Raw genomic sequence first — 17873 nt, 5'->3', positions numbered from 1 at the left:
GGACGAAATTGCTTTGTCCGGAATGGGTCATTCCCGGTGGGCCATCTGATATGCCTAGGTACATGGGATGTCAATTATACCAAATGGACATCGCCATCCGATTTGCCAGCCCCTCCAAAGTTTAACAACACTTTCCTTCCTTTCATTACCTCCAACCCTAAGTTCCCAGGCCCATGGGTTGCCCCTGCAAATATGTATTGGATTTGTGGCAACACTGCCTATGAGGTCTTGCCACCGTATTGGTCTGGGTCATGTGTTCTGGGGTGGATAAAACCTTCTTTTTTCCTACTCCCCATCCAAAAACGCCAAGTTTTAGGGGTCCCCCTATATGAACACATAGGGCTTCAAAGGAAGAAGAGGGACTCCGAACATGCATTCTCCAACTTCCCTTGTAAAGAACTGGCCCAATACGAAGAACAAACATTCTGGGATTCGGAACGTATTGTTTGCACCTATGGGAAGGCCACTTGGGCTGAGGATGGGTCCTGGGGGTATCGCACTCCTATATATATGCTGAATCGCATTATTAGGCTCCAGGCAGTGTTGGACCTAGCAGGTGAAAGGATTGATAAGTCACTTAACATTTTGGCCTCGACAGCAGATAAACTAAGGACCGCTGTATATCAAAACCGGCTGGCCCTGGACTATCTGCTGGCTAAAGAAGGTGGGGTGTGTGGAAAATTTAACCTTACCAACTGTTGTCTCCAAATAGATGAAACTGGCTCAGTTATAAAGCAATTGACTACTGAAATGAGGCAGCTCACCCATTTTGAGGGGCAGGATTGGAAAGGGTTTGATTTCTCCTCAGCTTTTGGATCTTGGTTTCCCAAACTCCCTGGACTGCAGGCAATAGTGGCTTTGATTGGCCTAATTGCGGCTGGATGTGTTATTCTGCCTTGCATTCTCCCCATTTTTGTGAGAACCATTAGTAACAGTCTCTCACTTCTGGTCGACAAAAAGGCCTCTGTAAAGGCCTTAGCTCTGTGTGACTTGGAAGGTGAGTATGTCACCTTGCTCCGGCAAGAAAAGGAGGAGCCCCCTCTCTGGCGTACTTGGGATGATCCCAACGGTGCTTATGAAACTCCCCAGTAAGCTATCACATACAGGTGAAGTTTCAACAGGGGGGAATGTGGCAGCAGGTAAATAACCCCCTCATTTAAAGGGTATAGGAGCCCCTAGACTCCTTGATAAAACTTCTTCATAAAAACATTAATTAAGTCTGCATATTAAAAGGACTTCTGTAGTTGGCATAGGAAATATTACACATTTTAGTGACACAGAGCTTAAGAAACGCTTTATGGAAAGGCACAGAGAAAAACAGATGTGGTAAGATAAGAAATAGGGAAGTGGCATTTAGCATTGTACTCACCTTTATGTAGAGATCGCCTAGGCTAACACATTATTTCTGTTTTTCTGTTTTTCTGTATAATGTTAGCATTTTCAACTTCTCTTTTCTGGCAAGTCAACAAACTCACTTCTGTTTTTGTTAAATGTCAAGGAGCATATTTGTAACATTTTACTGTAAAGGTTGTGATGATGATGAATCTAGAATATACCTCCCCTTGACCGAATGTACCTCCCCTTGACCTTCCTTTTTCCCTTTGGACAAACACGCCTATGGAACCCCCAGAACGTCTGAAGGGGTATTAAAGTTCTGTCCTGGCCTACCCAGGGCAGTTCAGACTTTGCAGTGTTAAACGCTCTGAACTCTGATGCATCATTAAAAAACCTGTTTCTCTTTTACCTTGTGGTCTCGCGTCCTATGTTTGGCTGACTGAGGTTTCCTGTCACAGTCTGCCGCAACAAGGACAGCGAGTGCGAAGACAGCCACCGCATGCGCAGCAGCCACACAAAACCGCCGTGAAAATTTGAATCCCACTTGCCGCCCTGCGCGAGTTGCGGGGGAAAACATCCCCGATCTACCTGCAGATTCAGGAACGTTGTTTGCCAGCGTTGCGACAAAATAGGGCACATTGCTAAGGTGTGTCAGAGCGAAGTCCCTGCCACACCATGGCAACTGCCATCTTACCGCCAACAGAAGCCCACCCCAGAGGCTTGGCGGAAAAACAAAGGGCGCCCAGAGAGAGAACAAAGGGAGTCAGCCGAGAGAGAGTTTTCCCAGAGAGAGCCACTAAGAACCTATCTCACAACGATAGGACAGGTCCGCACAAAGTGACCTAAAAAGCTGAAACTCACTGTCCTCCTTGAGGACGCTCCATGTGAGCTAGAAGTCGACACGGGTTCATCGCTGACGATCATCTCGTGGTCAGTTATGAAAAAGGTGATCCCCAGTCTAAAGAAGCACCAGCTGCGTAAGCCAGACATCTTGCTACGTGACTACCAGGGGAACAGGGTCCCCATCGTGGGTCAAGGCACATTCCGGGTCCAGTTCAAGAACATCACAGCCCAGCTGCCTGTGACCGTGGCCAGCGCACCATTGCAAAGCCTCCTGGGACTGGACTGGTTCGAGGCCCTGGGTCTGGAAGTCACGGGCATCAACGCCGTGGAAAACAGCAGCGCCGAGGAGATATTTAAGGAGTTCGAGGACGTGTTCAGCCCTGGCCTTGGTAAGTATGTGGGGACCCCCATCTCCTTTAATTTGGACCCAAACGTGGCGCCAATCAGACTAAAACGTAGGAGAGTGCCTTTTGCCCTCCGGCCAAAAATTGATAAGGAAATCGACAAGCTGGTCGAGCAAGGAATCCTTGAACCAGTCGACCATGCTCGTTGGGAAACCCCAATAGTGACCCCGGTAAAGCCAGACAGATCAGTCCGCATCTGCGCGGACTATAAATGCACAATTAATGTTGCTCTACAACAGAGCGCGTACCCTGTGCCCGTAGTACAACATCTATTGCACTCATTGGGGCCAGGAATTTTTTTTTGCAAAATTAGACATGGCACAAGCTTACCAGCAGTTGCCCGTGGATAGTGTCACGGCGGAGGCCCAGACTATAGTGATGCATAGGGGTGCATTCAAATGCAACCGCCTACAATTTGGTGTGAGTATTGCCCCAGGACTGTTCCAGAACATCATGGAACGGCTTTTGCAGGGAATACCAGGAGTCGTCCCATATTTCGACGACATCTTAGTATCTGCTGCAAATGAGGCACAACTTTTAACACGTGTTAGGACTGTTTTGGCCAGAATTCGTGAAAAGGGTCTCCGCCTAAAAAAGGAAAAATGCCAAATTAATGTGCCCAGCGTAGAATTCCTGGGCTACAGGATCGATGGTTTGGGAATACACCCGACATCGAAGAAAATTAAAGCCATTCAGGACGCTCCCACACCAAAAAACCAGACCGAGTTGCAGGCTTTCCTCGGACTTCTTAACTTCTACAGCGTCTTTCTCAGACAGAAAGCTACCATTGCTGAACCTTTGCACCGACTTCTAGCGAAGAACGCAAAATGGACCTGGGGACGTCCCGAGGCGGCCGCTTTCGCCGCAGTCAAGCGCCTACTCACAACCAATTCCCTGCTGGTACAGTACAGCCAAACCCTACCTCTGGTGCTAACATGCGACGCTTCACCTTTCGGCATCAGCGCAGTACTCAGCCACAGAATGCCAAATGGAAACGAAGCTCCCATCGCATTCTATTCAAGAACATTATCTTTGGCGGAACGGAATTATAGCCAATTGGACAGGGAGGCATTGGCTGCTGTAGCGGGAGTCAAGCGTTTTCATGAATACCTCTACGGCCGCGATTTCGAACTCGTGACAGACCACAAGCCGTTGCTGGGTCTGCTGGCGGGAAACTGACCCACACCGGTATCCCTCTCCCCGCGTATGACCAGGGGGACTGTTTTCCTGGCTGCATACTCCTACAAACTGGTACACTGACCGAGTTCCACGTTGGGGCACGCGGACGCACTCAGCCGTTGCCCCTTGCCAGAATTGTTGGCCGACCCCACTCCGGAGACACCGGTCCTTTTGATTGACTGTTTGGACATAGGACCGGTCTCCTCTGCTGATGTTGCCAGATTTTCAGCTAAGGACAACGTAATCAGACAAGTGCAAACATGGGTATGGAGGGGGTGGCCCAAAGGACTTTTGGGACCTGAGTTTAAACTGTTTTGGTCTAAGCGCGATGAACTGTCGGTATTGAAAGGTTGTTTATTGTGGGGGGATCGAGTGGTTGTACCGAACAAACTTAGAAAAAATGTGTTAGAGGCTTTACATGTGGGGCATCCGGGTATCGTAAGGATGAAAGCATTGGCGAGGAGCTACGTCTGGTGGCCTAACATGGACAGGGAAATAGAGGAATGGGTGGACATGTGCAATCCTTGTCAGGAATCCAGACCAGCTCCCCCAGAGGCAGCCGCTATGGAGTGGGAGAAACCGCAGGCACCCTGGTCGAGGATACACATAGACTTCGCAGGACCAGTTCAGGGCCAAACGTTCTTGATAGTTGTGGACGCATACTCTAAATGGCTAGAGGTGGTCCTGATGACCTCGATCACGGCAGAGGCGGTCATCAAGGTACTACGGAGACTTTTCTCCACTCACGGCCTGTCCGATGTTCTGGTCTCCAACAACGGGCCCCAATTCACGGCCATGCAATTCGAGACCTACTTAGCCAGCCAGGGAATTCGGCATGCCCTAGTCGCGCCATTCCATCTGGCATCCAATGGTCAGGCAGAAAGAATGGTGCGATCCGCAAAAGAGGCCCTCTCTAGGATGGGCCCGGGTGATTGGCAAACACGGGTTGATCATTACCTATTAATACAACACATTACGCCCAGTGCCACCATGGGGAGGAGCCCCGCCAAGCTTCTCATGGGTCGCCAGTTGAGATCTCACCTAGACCGGCTACACCCAAACTACTCTGCCACATCACCCCCAGACTCCACAAGCAAAATCCGGAATTTTAGCATAGGGGATTCAGTATACGCCCACAACTATGCAGGGGGAACTCTATGGATTCCTGCCAGGGTAATTGGCATCACCGGACCTCGCTCATATCTGTTAGAGCTGGAGGACGGTAGGAACTGGAGGAGGCACATTGACCAACTCCGAGGTCGCCTGACCCATTCCAATCTTAGGTCACCCAACGAAGAGCACACACCCATGGATGGATTGCCTACACAGACCTTCACACCCCTCACAGACAATTTCAGTTCAGCGGTACCGATGGAGGGACCCGAGCCCGATGTAAGGACAGAGCACGCCCCAAACGAACGGGCTCTACAGTCACCAACCAGGTCGACGGAACAAAATAGATCCTCCGACCAAGCACAGGAACAGGCTCAACCCGAATTGCGCAGGTCTACCAGAACGAAGCAAAAACCCGCTTACTTACAGGACTTCGTAACGAACTGGAACACTCCAACTAAGAGGGGAGGGGTGTTAGATATTTGCATAAACTGCTGTAGTCTCCACTCAGGTCCGCTGTTTAGGCGGGAACAAAGGGTTGCTCTGATTGGTCGGGAGGTCTGCCAGCTCCCCATAAAAGGGGAGCTGCGCGACCCCGTATTCAGCTGGATCGGATCTACTTAACCTAATAAAGAGCTGTTGTCACGAACGTCTGGAGTCTGTCCTCTCCTTGCCCGAATCTAACACTAATCAAGGAGACTAGCAACCTGGAATTGAGGAGGATCTTCTTAATAGTAAGAATAATTAACCAATGGAACAGTTTGTCTTCAGAAGTTGTAATTGCTTCATCAGTGGAAAAGACTAGACAGCTACCAGTCTGAAATGGTATGGGGTCTCCTGCCTGACCAGGGTGTTGGACTACAAGACCTGCAAGATCCCTTCCAGTTCTATTCTGATTGATCTAATCTGATTGATTGATTGAACAAATTGCAACTGACCAAAACAAAGGCATCTTGTGTTCCTTCCTCCCCCCTCCTCTCTCTCACACACATGTGCCTAATGGCATCATAATTCTTAGAGTGATTTGCGTCTAATCTTCAGAACATCTAATGTTCTTTTTTAATGTTTTCTTTTCAGGACATAAACATTCATATTCTTACTTCCATCTCCTCTCCACAAATATACTTTTTCATTATTCATTATCAGATACTCTGGATTATTAACTGTAGAATTTGAAAGGATCTTTTCTATGTTTTCTTTTCAAGAAAGTCCAATTGTCTTTTGAAAAAAGAAAAAAAAGAGGATCTTTGGGACAACCATGACCTGGATTATTGAGAATCTTCATAGACTACTCTCAGAAAAGGAAGAACTCTGTAGTTTGAGGGGCGGGAAAATCCTCTAACATATCCCCAAAATAGTTACATTGGAGTTTTTAGCTACTCAACCATTCGCCAAAGAAGAAAACAACAACATCCCTTTTAAACATCCATAAAAGATAAAGGTAAAGGTTTCCCTCACACATATGTACTAGTCGTTCCTGACTCTAGGGGATGATGCTCATCTCCATTTCAAAGCCGAAGAGCCAGTGCTGTCCAAAGACATTCTCTGTGGTCATGTGGCCGGCATGACTAAATGCCGAAGGTGCATGGAACACTGTTACCTTCCCACCAAAGGTGGTTTCCATTTTTCTACTTCCATTTCTACAAGCTTTTGAACTGCTAGGTTGGCAGAAGCTAGGACAAGTAATGGGAGCTCACTTCATTACGCGATGCTAGGGATTTGAATCACTGAACTGCCGACCTTTCTGATAGACAAACTCAGCATCTCAGCCCCTGAGCCACCGCGTTCCCTAAACATCCATAGCATTTGATAGAACAGATGCTAAAATCAGATTCTTGCTCAACACAACTATGGAGGCTGAGGCCTTCATGGAAAAAAACAAAGTCTTCCTAGATAAACTTGATGACACTACACGGGACATACAGGACATGGGAGGTGCCAGAGCCCTGCTGGAGGGGGGAGAAGAGGCAACATCGAGAAAACTCAGATCACAAAAATGAACTAGAAAATCTGTTTGATACAAAATGATTGAAATTATTTGAAGATAAAAGGTTATATGCTGACAAAATACTATTAAATAGCAACAATTTAATGTATTAATAAATGAAAGTTATGAGAATGGGGGGGGAGGGCCATTTCCTGCATAAATGTAACTGTCAAAATTTGTAACTTTACCCACCATCCCTTTTCCTGATTATTTTTCTTAAAACCAATAAAAAATTTGTTTAAAAAAACAAAACAAATAGTAACATTATTCAGGCTGTCTTATGACTATTGAAGCTGGAGAAGTTGTCCTGACCATTAACTGGAGATAAAATAGCCATATACTCCCAAAATTTTTACATATACATTCTTTAACATTGAAACTCACAATCCTTCTCAGTACTGCTGGTACAAATGCTTTCCATAATGTTCCTTATGTAAAATGGGTGAATTTAGCATATGGACATCAGGGCAACCTTGTGAGTTGCAGATACAGAGATGCTCATTTTACACTTTTGTTCTACAGGCTGACAAAAGTGCTTTTTAAAAAACAACAATGAAAAACCCCATCTGATGTTCATAGAGAGTGACTTGACACAGTCTAGACTGCAAATGTGAAGTGAGACACATGCGTTTCTCCTGCTGTGCCTGATTTAAGGCCTGTACCTCTGTGTGGATTCTGTTTCGGAAGTTTTTGTGCCAGCTTAAAAGCTGGCCAATGATGGATTGGAAAACACTTTTTATCACCCCTTAGATGCGGTTCAATATAAGTGATATGTGGTTGGTTATGGTGAGCCAGGACTCCTGTGGTTAGCCCTTATTGGTTGTAAGTGATTTTTAAGGTGCATTTAGGAAAGCAGAAACCAAATATCTTAGTCAGTCTTAATGGCTGCTTTTTTCCATATTCATAAAGGAACAAATTTCTTTTCAATATAGTTCTCAGATATTTAGCCAGCTGGCTTTTAAAGCATAACATGAGTTGTTAGTATTTACACTTTGCTGATGAATGGCCTTCAGATCAAAGATCTCATATATGTTCTGCAGGCTCATGCACAAATATAGGTTTCAGCCTCTTCAATGTGAGGCCACAATCCTTGCCTCTTTAGCCTAGCCAATATTTTGAGGAACTCAACCTACCTTGCCAGAAATAGTAGCAGGCGAGCCATTGTGTTGGTCTGTGCTATTCAAAAGTCAGGTGGAATCTGGTAGCACTTAGTAAGACATTTTATTATAAGGCATAAGCTTTACATTATTCTGAAAAGATGCTGCCAACCGTGGCAGAGAATTCCAAATTTCCTCTTTTGTCTCAGCATCTATTTAACGTAACAATAAATGATGACTGGAAAATTATGTATAGGTAGTCCTTGATTTAGGGCCACAAGTGAGCCCAAGATTTCTCTGTTATTAGGTGAGAGAGTTGTTAAGTGAGTTTTGCCAATTTTATGACACAGTTAAGTGAATCACTACAGTTGTTAAGTTAGTAGCATGGTTGTTAAGTGAATCTGGCTATCGTATTGACTTTGCTTGTCAGAATATCACAAAAAGTGACCCCTGGACCCTGCAGCCACCATAAATACATGGCAATTGGCAAGCATCCAAATTTTGATCATGTGACCTCAGGGATGCTGTTTCAGTCATAAGTGTGAAAAATGGCTGTAAGTCACTTTTTTCAGTGCTATTGTAAGTTTGAATGGTCTCTAATGAATAGTTATAAGTCGAGAACTACCTGAACAGAAGATCTAAAACAATAATTTTGTGAAATAATGGCAACTATGTCCTATATAGGCATAAAAGAGTACTTGTTAAAATTTCGGGAAGTCTTCTATGCACCTTTTTATAAAATTGCTAAGGCCACATAAATCCCTATATGGTATTGATGCATTTTTAAACAGAAAATAATTCAAAAGAATTGATTAGTTTACTGTAGGCCAATCCCCTGAAGCCATTATTTTCAAGCGTCTTCGGAATATGTTATTATACTCCATTTTCCCTTTTTGCAATTTCTGCAATTTTTCAAAGCAAAGCAAACAGCTCATAATAATGGCACACTTTCCTAAACCACAATTTAGCACATGGTAAATTAATTCAAACCAGTCCCATTTGAATCCTTCGGTCCGTTCTCTTCTTCCCATCACTGTAAATGCGAATGAAGTGAAAGAAAGGAAGACATTTTATTCTTTTATTGATTTAGTTCAGATTCTGTTAGAAGTCAGTACTGTGCAGTGACGTGCAGTCAGGTGAGGCAGGTGAGGCACAGCCTCACCACTCTCATCATGAAAAAAAAAAGAAAAAGAAAAAGCTGAGCTAGTTGCTGCCTCACCGTGGATGACTCTGCTTAACCTCACTGGTGCTCTCCCTCCCCAAGTGTAGTGACTTCCTCCCCAGGCCCCCATTCATTTCTCTCTCACACACACACAGCTGGATAAAACTATATAAAAATCTAGCCCAGCTTCACTGATTACAAGTTTGAAAAGGCAACGTGGCTCCACCTGCAATCAACTCTGCTTAACCTCACTGGTGCTCTCCCTCCCCAAGTGTAGTGGCTTCCTCCCCAGGCCCCCATTCATTTCTCTCTCACACACACACAGCTGGATAAAACTATATAAAAATCTAGCCCAGCTTCACTGATTACAAGTTTGAAAAGGCAAGTGGCTCCACCTGCAATCAACTCTGCTTAACCTCACTGGTGCTCTCCCTCCCCAAGTGTAGTGACTTCCTCCCCAGGCCCCCATTCATTTCTCTCTCACACACACACAGCTGGATAAAACTATATAAAAATCTAGCCCAGCTTCACTGATTACAAGTTTGAAAAGGCAACGTGGCTCCACCTGCAATCAACTCTGCTTAACCTCACTGGTGCTCTCCCTCCCCAAGTGTAGTGACTTCCTCCCCAGGCCCCCATTCATTTCTCTCTCTCACACACACAGCTGGATAAAACTATATAAAAATCTAGCCCAGCTTCACTGATTACAAGTTTGAAAAGGCAAGTGGCTCCACCTGCAATCAAACTACACTTGGGGAGGGAGAGCACAAGCGAGCACTGAGGAGACCACAGGAGGAGGCAGGAAGCCAGGCAAAGAGCCATGCTGTAGTACACACACTTCCCCCCAGCCTCTTTCTTTTGGAAGGCTCGGCTCCCCTCTGGCTTCTCTGCCTCTCCTCTCACCCCAGCCTGCCAGCAGGAGGTGGTGGGTGGGCTTTATTGTGTTCCAGGCATTTCCCACCCAGACAGCAGGCTGCATTTGCAATGGTGGAGGTGTTTGGGAAAGGCAGCAGGGGAATGGGGGGGGGATGGCAGAGGAGCTGCTTTCAAGCCACTGGAAAAGATATCCAATCCAACTTTTGTGTGTGTGTGTGTGTGTGTGTGTTTGTTTGAGAGTGAGTGAGAGAGGGAAGGGGTAGGAGAGATAGTCCAATCCAACTTGTGTGTGTGTGTGTGTGTGTGTGTGTGTGTGTGTGTTTGAGAGAGGGGGAGGAAGGGAGAGAGGGAGAGAGGGAGGAAGGAGGGGAAGGAGAAGAAAAAGAAAAAGAAAGAAGGAGCAAAGGAGAAAAACAAATGCTGTCACTTTAAATTGGAACTGAGCATGCCTGGCTGTGGAATTCTGGGAGTTGAAGTCCACAAGTCTAAAAATATTTGAAACCCAGCACTGTGTCAGTGCCTCACCAGTCATAAACCTCACCGCACGTCACTGGTACTGTGTGACACTTGAAAGATCCATTTCATTTCATAGATTCAAACACTTAAAGATTTACTTATTAAAGGACAATATTTGTAGCTCAGGATTGACATGAGGAATGGATGAGCTTGCAGATATTTCATTGTCTGAACAGTGCACTGATGATATTACCTAGTTTGGGTAATGAAATGTATGCAAGAAAACAAGCTCCGAGAGCACTAAGGACCCCTTATTTAAAGATTTATTCTTCATGTAGCTCCTCATAAAAAAACCAAGCAAGCTACCCAAAAAAAATCCAAGAATATTGTCCTAGCACTGTGATGGCGAAACTATGGCACACGTGTCAGAGATGGCACGCAGATCCCTCTCTGTGGGCACATGCACCGTTGCCAGTTGGTCTTCTGTTTCCGGTGCACACATGCGCACCAGCCAGCTGGTCTTCGCAGTCACCAGAGTGTGGGAAAATGGCCTGAAAAATAGTCAAAAAACCAGGCTGCTTTCTGGGCCATTTTCCACGCTGTGTTCAGGCCTTTTTCTGGGCTGTTTTAAGGCTGTTTTGGGCCTGAAAAATTGCCTGAAAATGTCCCCAAAACACCCTGATAATGGCCTAAAAACACCCTGAAAACAACCCAAAAAATGGCCAAAACTGGCCAAAAAACAAGCATGCACATGCCAGCCAGCTGGCCTTCGGGTTTAGGCACTCCAGCGCACGCACCTGCACACATGCTCCAGTTTGGGCCCTCGGTGCTGAAAAGTTTCATCATCACTGTCCTAGCATCTTTCAGCCGCAGCTAAATAAAGGAATGCAGAGATTTAGCCATTACCCTAATACTTCAAACATTTTTCTCTCAGTTTTCAATTTTATTAAAAACAAGACAAATAGAGCCAGAATAGTATTTGACCAATTGATCAACCATCTGATTAGGTTAGATCAACCTTTCCAATGCCACGACCCTTTAATACAGTTCCTCATGTTGTGGTGACCCCCAACTAAAAAATTAACTTATGTTTTCCGTATTTTTTAGAAAATATGTGTTTTCCGATGGTCTTAGGCGACCCCTGTGAAAGGGTCATTTGACCCCCAAAGGGGTCCCGACTCACAGGTTGAGAACCACTGAGTTAGATAGTTACAAGAATCTCTCCCCCCCCTCTCTCTCTGTATTTTAATAAAAGTGTCTGTGCATGTGGGTTCAAAGGAGGTCCATTTGTCATGTAATAACCACTGACTGAGAGAAGTCTACATAATGCCCAATAAGCAATTCAGAAAACAAACTGGATAGGAATTATGTGGGCAGATAGGAAACTCAATGAGGAAATCAGAATTTGACCCTGTTCCCATTACATTTTTGCCCACAAGTCATCATTCTGTTTCTCTGCTCAGGAAAGGAAATATCTCTGAAACAATCCAATGGGGCAGAGGTTGTCTAGTGTCCTTTAAAAACAGCTAGCAAAGCACTTGCAGGCTGCAGTTAGTCGGGACATGAGGATGAACCCTAGGTTGGGGGCAAAAGGAGAGAAATGTAAACATGTGACAATTCCTCTTTAAAGCAGGGGTTACCAATCTATCGGACCGCAGGGGCCACTAAATTCATAATTTTAAATCCAGCGGACCACTAATATGATTTTTAAAAAAAGATAAATAGTATTTAGCACAATATAAAAAATGCAAATAATTTTTCTGCGGACCAGCAACATTTTCACCATTGGTTGGTGACCACTGCTTTAAAGTATTGATTAGTTTTTCTTACTTGACTGTAAAGATTCTTGAGAATTCCATCTCCAAAATTGAATGATATAATCTGCAAATCAATTTATTTTCACAATCCATTTTTAAAACCATTCACACTAGATTCTCAGTACATTCTCAGAGTACATTTCTCCTCAAAGGAACAGTAATGCAGTTCACAGAAAGTATCTTCCTATTACCTCAGCGGTTGCTTCCTTAATCCCCTTCAGCTGATTAGCAGCACTGACATATTTAATTGGCTTTCAGCTTGACCATTTATTTGACCTTTAAGTCCACTAAGAAGCCAGTTCACACACAGTATTAATTTGGGGGGACATCTTCCCACTGTTTTGATTCTGCAAATTGATATTAAAAAAGATCAATGTAGAATTGCTTGCCTTGGACATTCTGTTCAACACAATATCCTCCCCTCTCCGTAACAACGAGCACACTAATAATGATAGCCTTGCTGTAATACAACTCTATAAAACTCAAGCTAAGTGTCATACTGTAGAGGGATAATAATAACAATAATATAAGTCATAGTGGTCTTGCACTTAAAAATTCACCACTGGAACGGAGTCAAAGTTTCTTCATCGAATTTGGAAGACTGAGAATTCAGCTTTCCAACATATCAGCTAAGAACTGACATCTGTAATCCAAATTGCCATTGTATGTGGAATATGCAATAATAGATGGAGAATAGATGGCAAAGTCCTGATAAGGCTTTGGAAATGATGGATGAGCCACTATTTCTTACTTGCCACTCAATCTGTCTGGATTACATTGGGTTTTTATACACACTGAGATATAAGGGAGAAGCAGCAGGTTTCCTGCCAGAGGGCACAATAGCACCCAGGTCCCTGACTTCAAGTAAATGTTATTAAAATCAACATTGTGTTTTCCTCTCAAACTAGTGGCATCAGAACAAATTGGTCTATTTCCTTTTTGCTGTTTTGTACCGTATATGACAGTGATGGCTAACCCTTTTGTGATTGTGCACACACCCATAATGCAATGCAGATGTGACACCCCCCCCCATGTGCCCCACCTCCCAATGCATTGATGCATGTCCCCTGCGCTTCCCCTCCCCAATGCATGCAGGTGTAAGCTCACGCATGTGCCCCACATGCACACGCAACACCCCCATGCCTTCCACTCCCACGTTTGTGCACGCATTTCCTGCATGCACTCTGCCCTCTGGGCATGCATGGCAGAGACCCAAAAACCAGCTGGCCTGCAGGAGGTGTGCAAACATGCATGGTGTAGTTGAGCTGGAGCGACAGCTTGCCTGCCCACAGAGAGGGCTCTGTGTGCCTGTGGCATGCGTGCCATAGGTTCATCATCATGGGTATATGACATCCTACTTGCCTGACCAATAACCGGGCACTTTTGGCTGTGTGTGAACTGCAGGGCTTACATGTTGCTCAGGATATCTGAAATGAAACCTACAAGCTCTTCAGTCGTACGCTGCTGTATATCTGGATGTCATTGTTGTCTTACAATAACAATTGCTTAAATAATCAAGCTAAAATCAATGTTAGATTTGTACTATTTCATTTTCTATTGGCACTTAAAAATAATTTCTTATCCGCACAACTTCTTGGGCAAAAACAAAGCTACACTAATCAAGTAAACAGCTGAAACAATTTACCTGCCCAAATGCTAGAGCTGCTCTTTTGATGTGTCACTGTGAAGCATTGACAATTCCATGATCTTTGACTCTTGCACAAGTGGTGACAATGTGTCTGCAGCACCTTCAAAAACAATAACAACCCTTTGGCAAAAAAATAATCAACCGCAGCTGGCTTCTCCAGAGTAGATGGAGAAAGCAGCTATTAAGCAAATTTTAGTTGAAGCAAACTTTGCAGGTCTCTGTCAACAACCCTAAGATGTGTGAAAAATAATAGCCTAAGGAAGAAAAGAGAAGCAATTTACATTCTGCATTTTCTAACATTTGCTGATGTAAATGATTATACTTGCTTGCTTTATGTCGGCTCTAAATGACTGCATAATATCACACCACATTGGGGGAGAAGAAGGAGGCGGAGAAGAAGAAACAGAGGCAGTAAAATAATTTCTTGCAGAGGGGTCCTTTACAAATCTAGTCCAAACTGATTTGCATGGAGTTTGATAGGAATTACTCTATATTGTCAGAGGTAAACGAGACCCATGTGTGCAGAATATGAGATAACTATTATGTTTGGCCTATAATACAGGAATTTCCTCAGTCTGGCAGGTACTCTTGGGAACAATTAGATACGGCTCCAAGGAACTTGGGTGGAGGATCCATCCTAGCCCTTTTGTGGTTCAGCAATGGCTCCAGACTAACTCCGTCCTGGATCTCTCCTCCTATCAGGCCGGGTACTTCCCAACAATATCATTCTGAATACTTTGAACGTGAATGAAAATTGCAATTCTATACACATTGCACATTGGATACTTCTAATAGAATTCACACTTCCACCATCTGCTATACCTCCTCCTTTAATGGTCAATGGCAATGCTTGTGAATGGGAATTGTACTTCAACATGCCTGGAGAGCACTGTTTAGAAGGCTAATAAAGCAATGTATGATTAGAGGTGAGAATTTTGGAAAATTCTTGGAATCTGAAGGATCACCTTGATGTAGGAAAAGCTATGTGATACAGTATGCTGCAGATAACATAATGAACTCTGGCAAGGTGATCCGGTTTTTAATTATGTTAACTTATGAAAGATGTAGGGACGCAGTGACTCAGTGGTTAAAACACTGAGCTTGTTGATCAGAAAGGTCAGCAGTTCAGTGGTCCAAATCCCTAGTGCTGCGTAACGGAGTGAGCTCCCGCTACTTATCCCAGCTTCTGCCATCCTAGCAGTTCGAAAGCACATAAAAATGCATATAGAAAAATAGGCACCACCTTTGGTGGGAAGGTAACAGTGTTCCATGCCCCTTCGGCGTTTAGTCATGCCATCCACATGACCACGGAGAAGTCTTCAGACAGCGCTGGCTCTTTGGATTTAAAACAGAGATGAGCACCACCCCCTAGAGTCAGGAACAACTAGCACATATGTCCGAGGGGAACCTTTACCTATGAAAGATGATAGAGTATTTATGGGTTCCTACAACTCAGTCAACTTTCATTATTGTATCTGCAATCCAGGAAGTTGTGGTTAAGAACACACATCATGCTTAGGAAAGGTAAACCAAAGACATAGTGAAGTTACTATTAACAACCAATGTTTTATCCATTTAATTTTAACAGAGGAGAAATCATGGCAGGCAAATTGTGTACAAAATATGTGCTTGGGGTCAGCCACACCGATTTTGAAATCCTATCATAGCCTAAATTGGAAACAGAATGCATGATACCAAAATCAAAATCACTTAGATTCTTAGCATTTGAAATTGCAAAATACAATTTCACAAAGGTATGCAAAATGTATCAATATGTGTAGACACCAGTTAGAAATCATGTGAGAAACTGAGATCCACAATTCCCTACATCTACCCAAAATTCAATTGTGCTTCACTTGATTGATTGACTCATTAGATTTGTGTGTTGCCCATCTCATCTTACAGTAAAACATCTAAAACACATCTGTTGGAGAAGAAGAATACTTTCAGCATTTTTGAAACAAAAATAATGTAGTATTGATACCTGATTTTTCAGGGGACAGACTTAAGCAAATGTTAAATTTATTCTTGGGTCAGGAGCAGCCAAATTAATCAGTTTACCAGTTTGCCATGGAAAAAGAACAGATGCAAATGAAATATGCACAAACATATTTTTTCCAAACTAAAATTCTGCATTATTACCACACACTTACCAAGAAATATTAGATACTTGAAAGCTCTTGTCTCCAAGACAAACTACAGCAGTGCTTGGAGCAAAAAAATGAAAATAGCATGTTCCATTTCAATTTTAGGAAGACCTTAAGTCTAGCATATAATTTCTTATCTTGGAATATGGCCAAGGTTGATGGATAACATATCTATCCTAGGGAAAAGTGAAGTCAAATAATTCAGTTCAGGCTTTTGCATGATTATCTAAAAGATAAATTATGACAGCTATAAGAATTTGGTATGTGATTCACATGCAAATGGAATTAAGCTATCCTTTTTTGTGTCTAAGGACATTTTGAGACAACAGACAGCAGTTGTCTGCTACCCATATTGAATTATATATTTCAATATTAAGGAAGAATTATGGAGAAAATATTTACAGAAAATATTAATTTGCAAGAAAAAAAACTATTGGCATCCTTAACTATTTTTAAATACTTCACTATTACTGATCTTACCCATCTGCCACATGGACTAATTAGACTCATCTCTGTATCAGATTGGTGGATCTGAGGCCCAAAGAATCTTCTAGTAGAACTTTTCTTTTTTTGGAAAACAAAAGATGAAACAATTAGCATTCTAAGTTTCAGCTTTATGAATACCTCTGCTATTTCCAACCCATAACTAATTTTGTTAAGTAAGAAATGAATGGCCAAGGACAATGTCCTGTACTATGTACATTTTTCCTCTATTCCACTGTCCTACCGTAAGTCATTACTTATTTATTTCTGACTTTCATATCTTTCCTTTCCTTTAATAACTCAAGATTGGTATTCTTGCAATTCTATCCTCATAATAACAATTCTGTAAGATAAATCATGATGACACAACGTCTAGTCCAAGATCATCCAGTGGCCATATTTGGCCTAGAAGCCAAATTCTGTTGATGCTTAACACATAGCTGAAAGTGTTTCTCAACCTTGACCTCAATCTCAATCTTGAAGACGTGTGGATTTCAAGTTCCAGATTTGAGTCCCACACATCCTCAATTTGCCAAGGTTGAGAAACACTGCTTTCAGCTTTGTGTTAAGCATCAACAGAAGGTTACATTGCCTTAAGTAAGCACGAATGTAGTATAGTGTGAACCAGAGACGGATAAGTATGATGCAACCCCCCCCAACTAAAGTTAATTTACTAATTACAGGTGTTGTTTCTTTAACTTTGAAACAAAGTTTTACATATGCATTTCTAGCATATTTCGGACTAAGTGAATCCTAAATTATCTGCCAGAAGAAACCTCTGCAATATGATGACATGATCCTTTTAGACAACTAGTGATTAGACTTACAGGTTTATTTATTATTTAAGGTGCAACATCTTAACTGTTTACTTACTTAAATAATGCACTACTTACTCTGTTGAAGTGCGCTTACTGGTAATTTTATGTTATGATTTCCAGGAAGAGGGATTGAAAATAGAAAAAAAATATTAATTTCTTCTGCTGTTCCCTTTTTTATTATCATTCCACCCCAGAGTGAATTCAGAATGCAATTTATTTCTGCAATTGTTGGCTAGATTCTGCCTACGCTCCAAGAAGTCGGGTGGTGCATCTTGGCCTCTCCAAATCAAAATGTACACTCAGTTATGTCACCACCTAAATATGGATTTGTGGTTTCTGAAGGTCTCAGATCTCTGGCTAAGATCTGAATTACATGAGCCTGGTTTCTCTCCCAGGATTTTCCACCAAACAAGTAAGACTCCTCCCATGGAGTCACAACATGTTGTGAAACATCAAGAAAAAATGTTTTTCTCCTGGTTTATGCCATCCTCATAGACTTTTGTGGAGA

The sequence above is a fragment of the Natrix helvetica genome (assembly GCF_964273705.1).
Source record: "Natrix helvetica genome assembly, chromosome: 2".
Classification (NCBI taxonomy): Eukaryota; Metazoa; Chordata; class Lepidosauria; order Squamata; family Natricidae; genus Natrix; species Natrix helvetica.
This window is presented reverse-complemented; position numbering follows the sequence as displayed.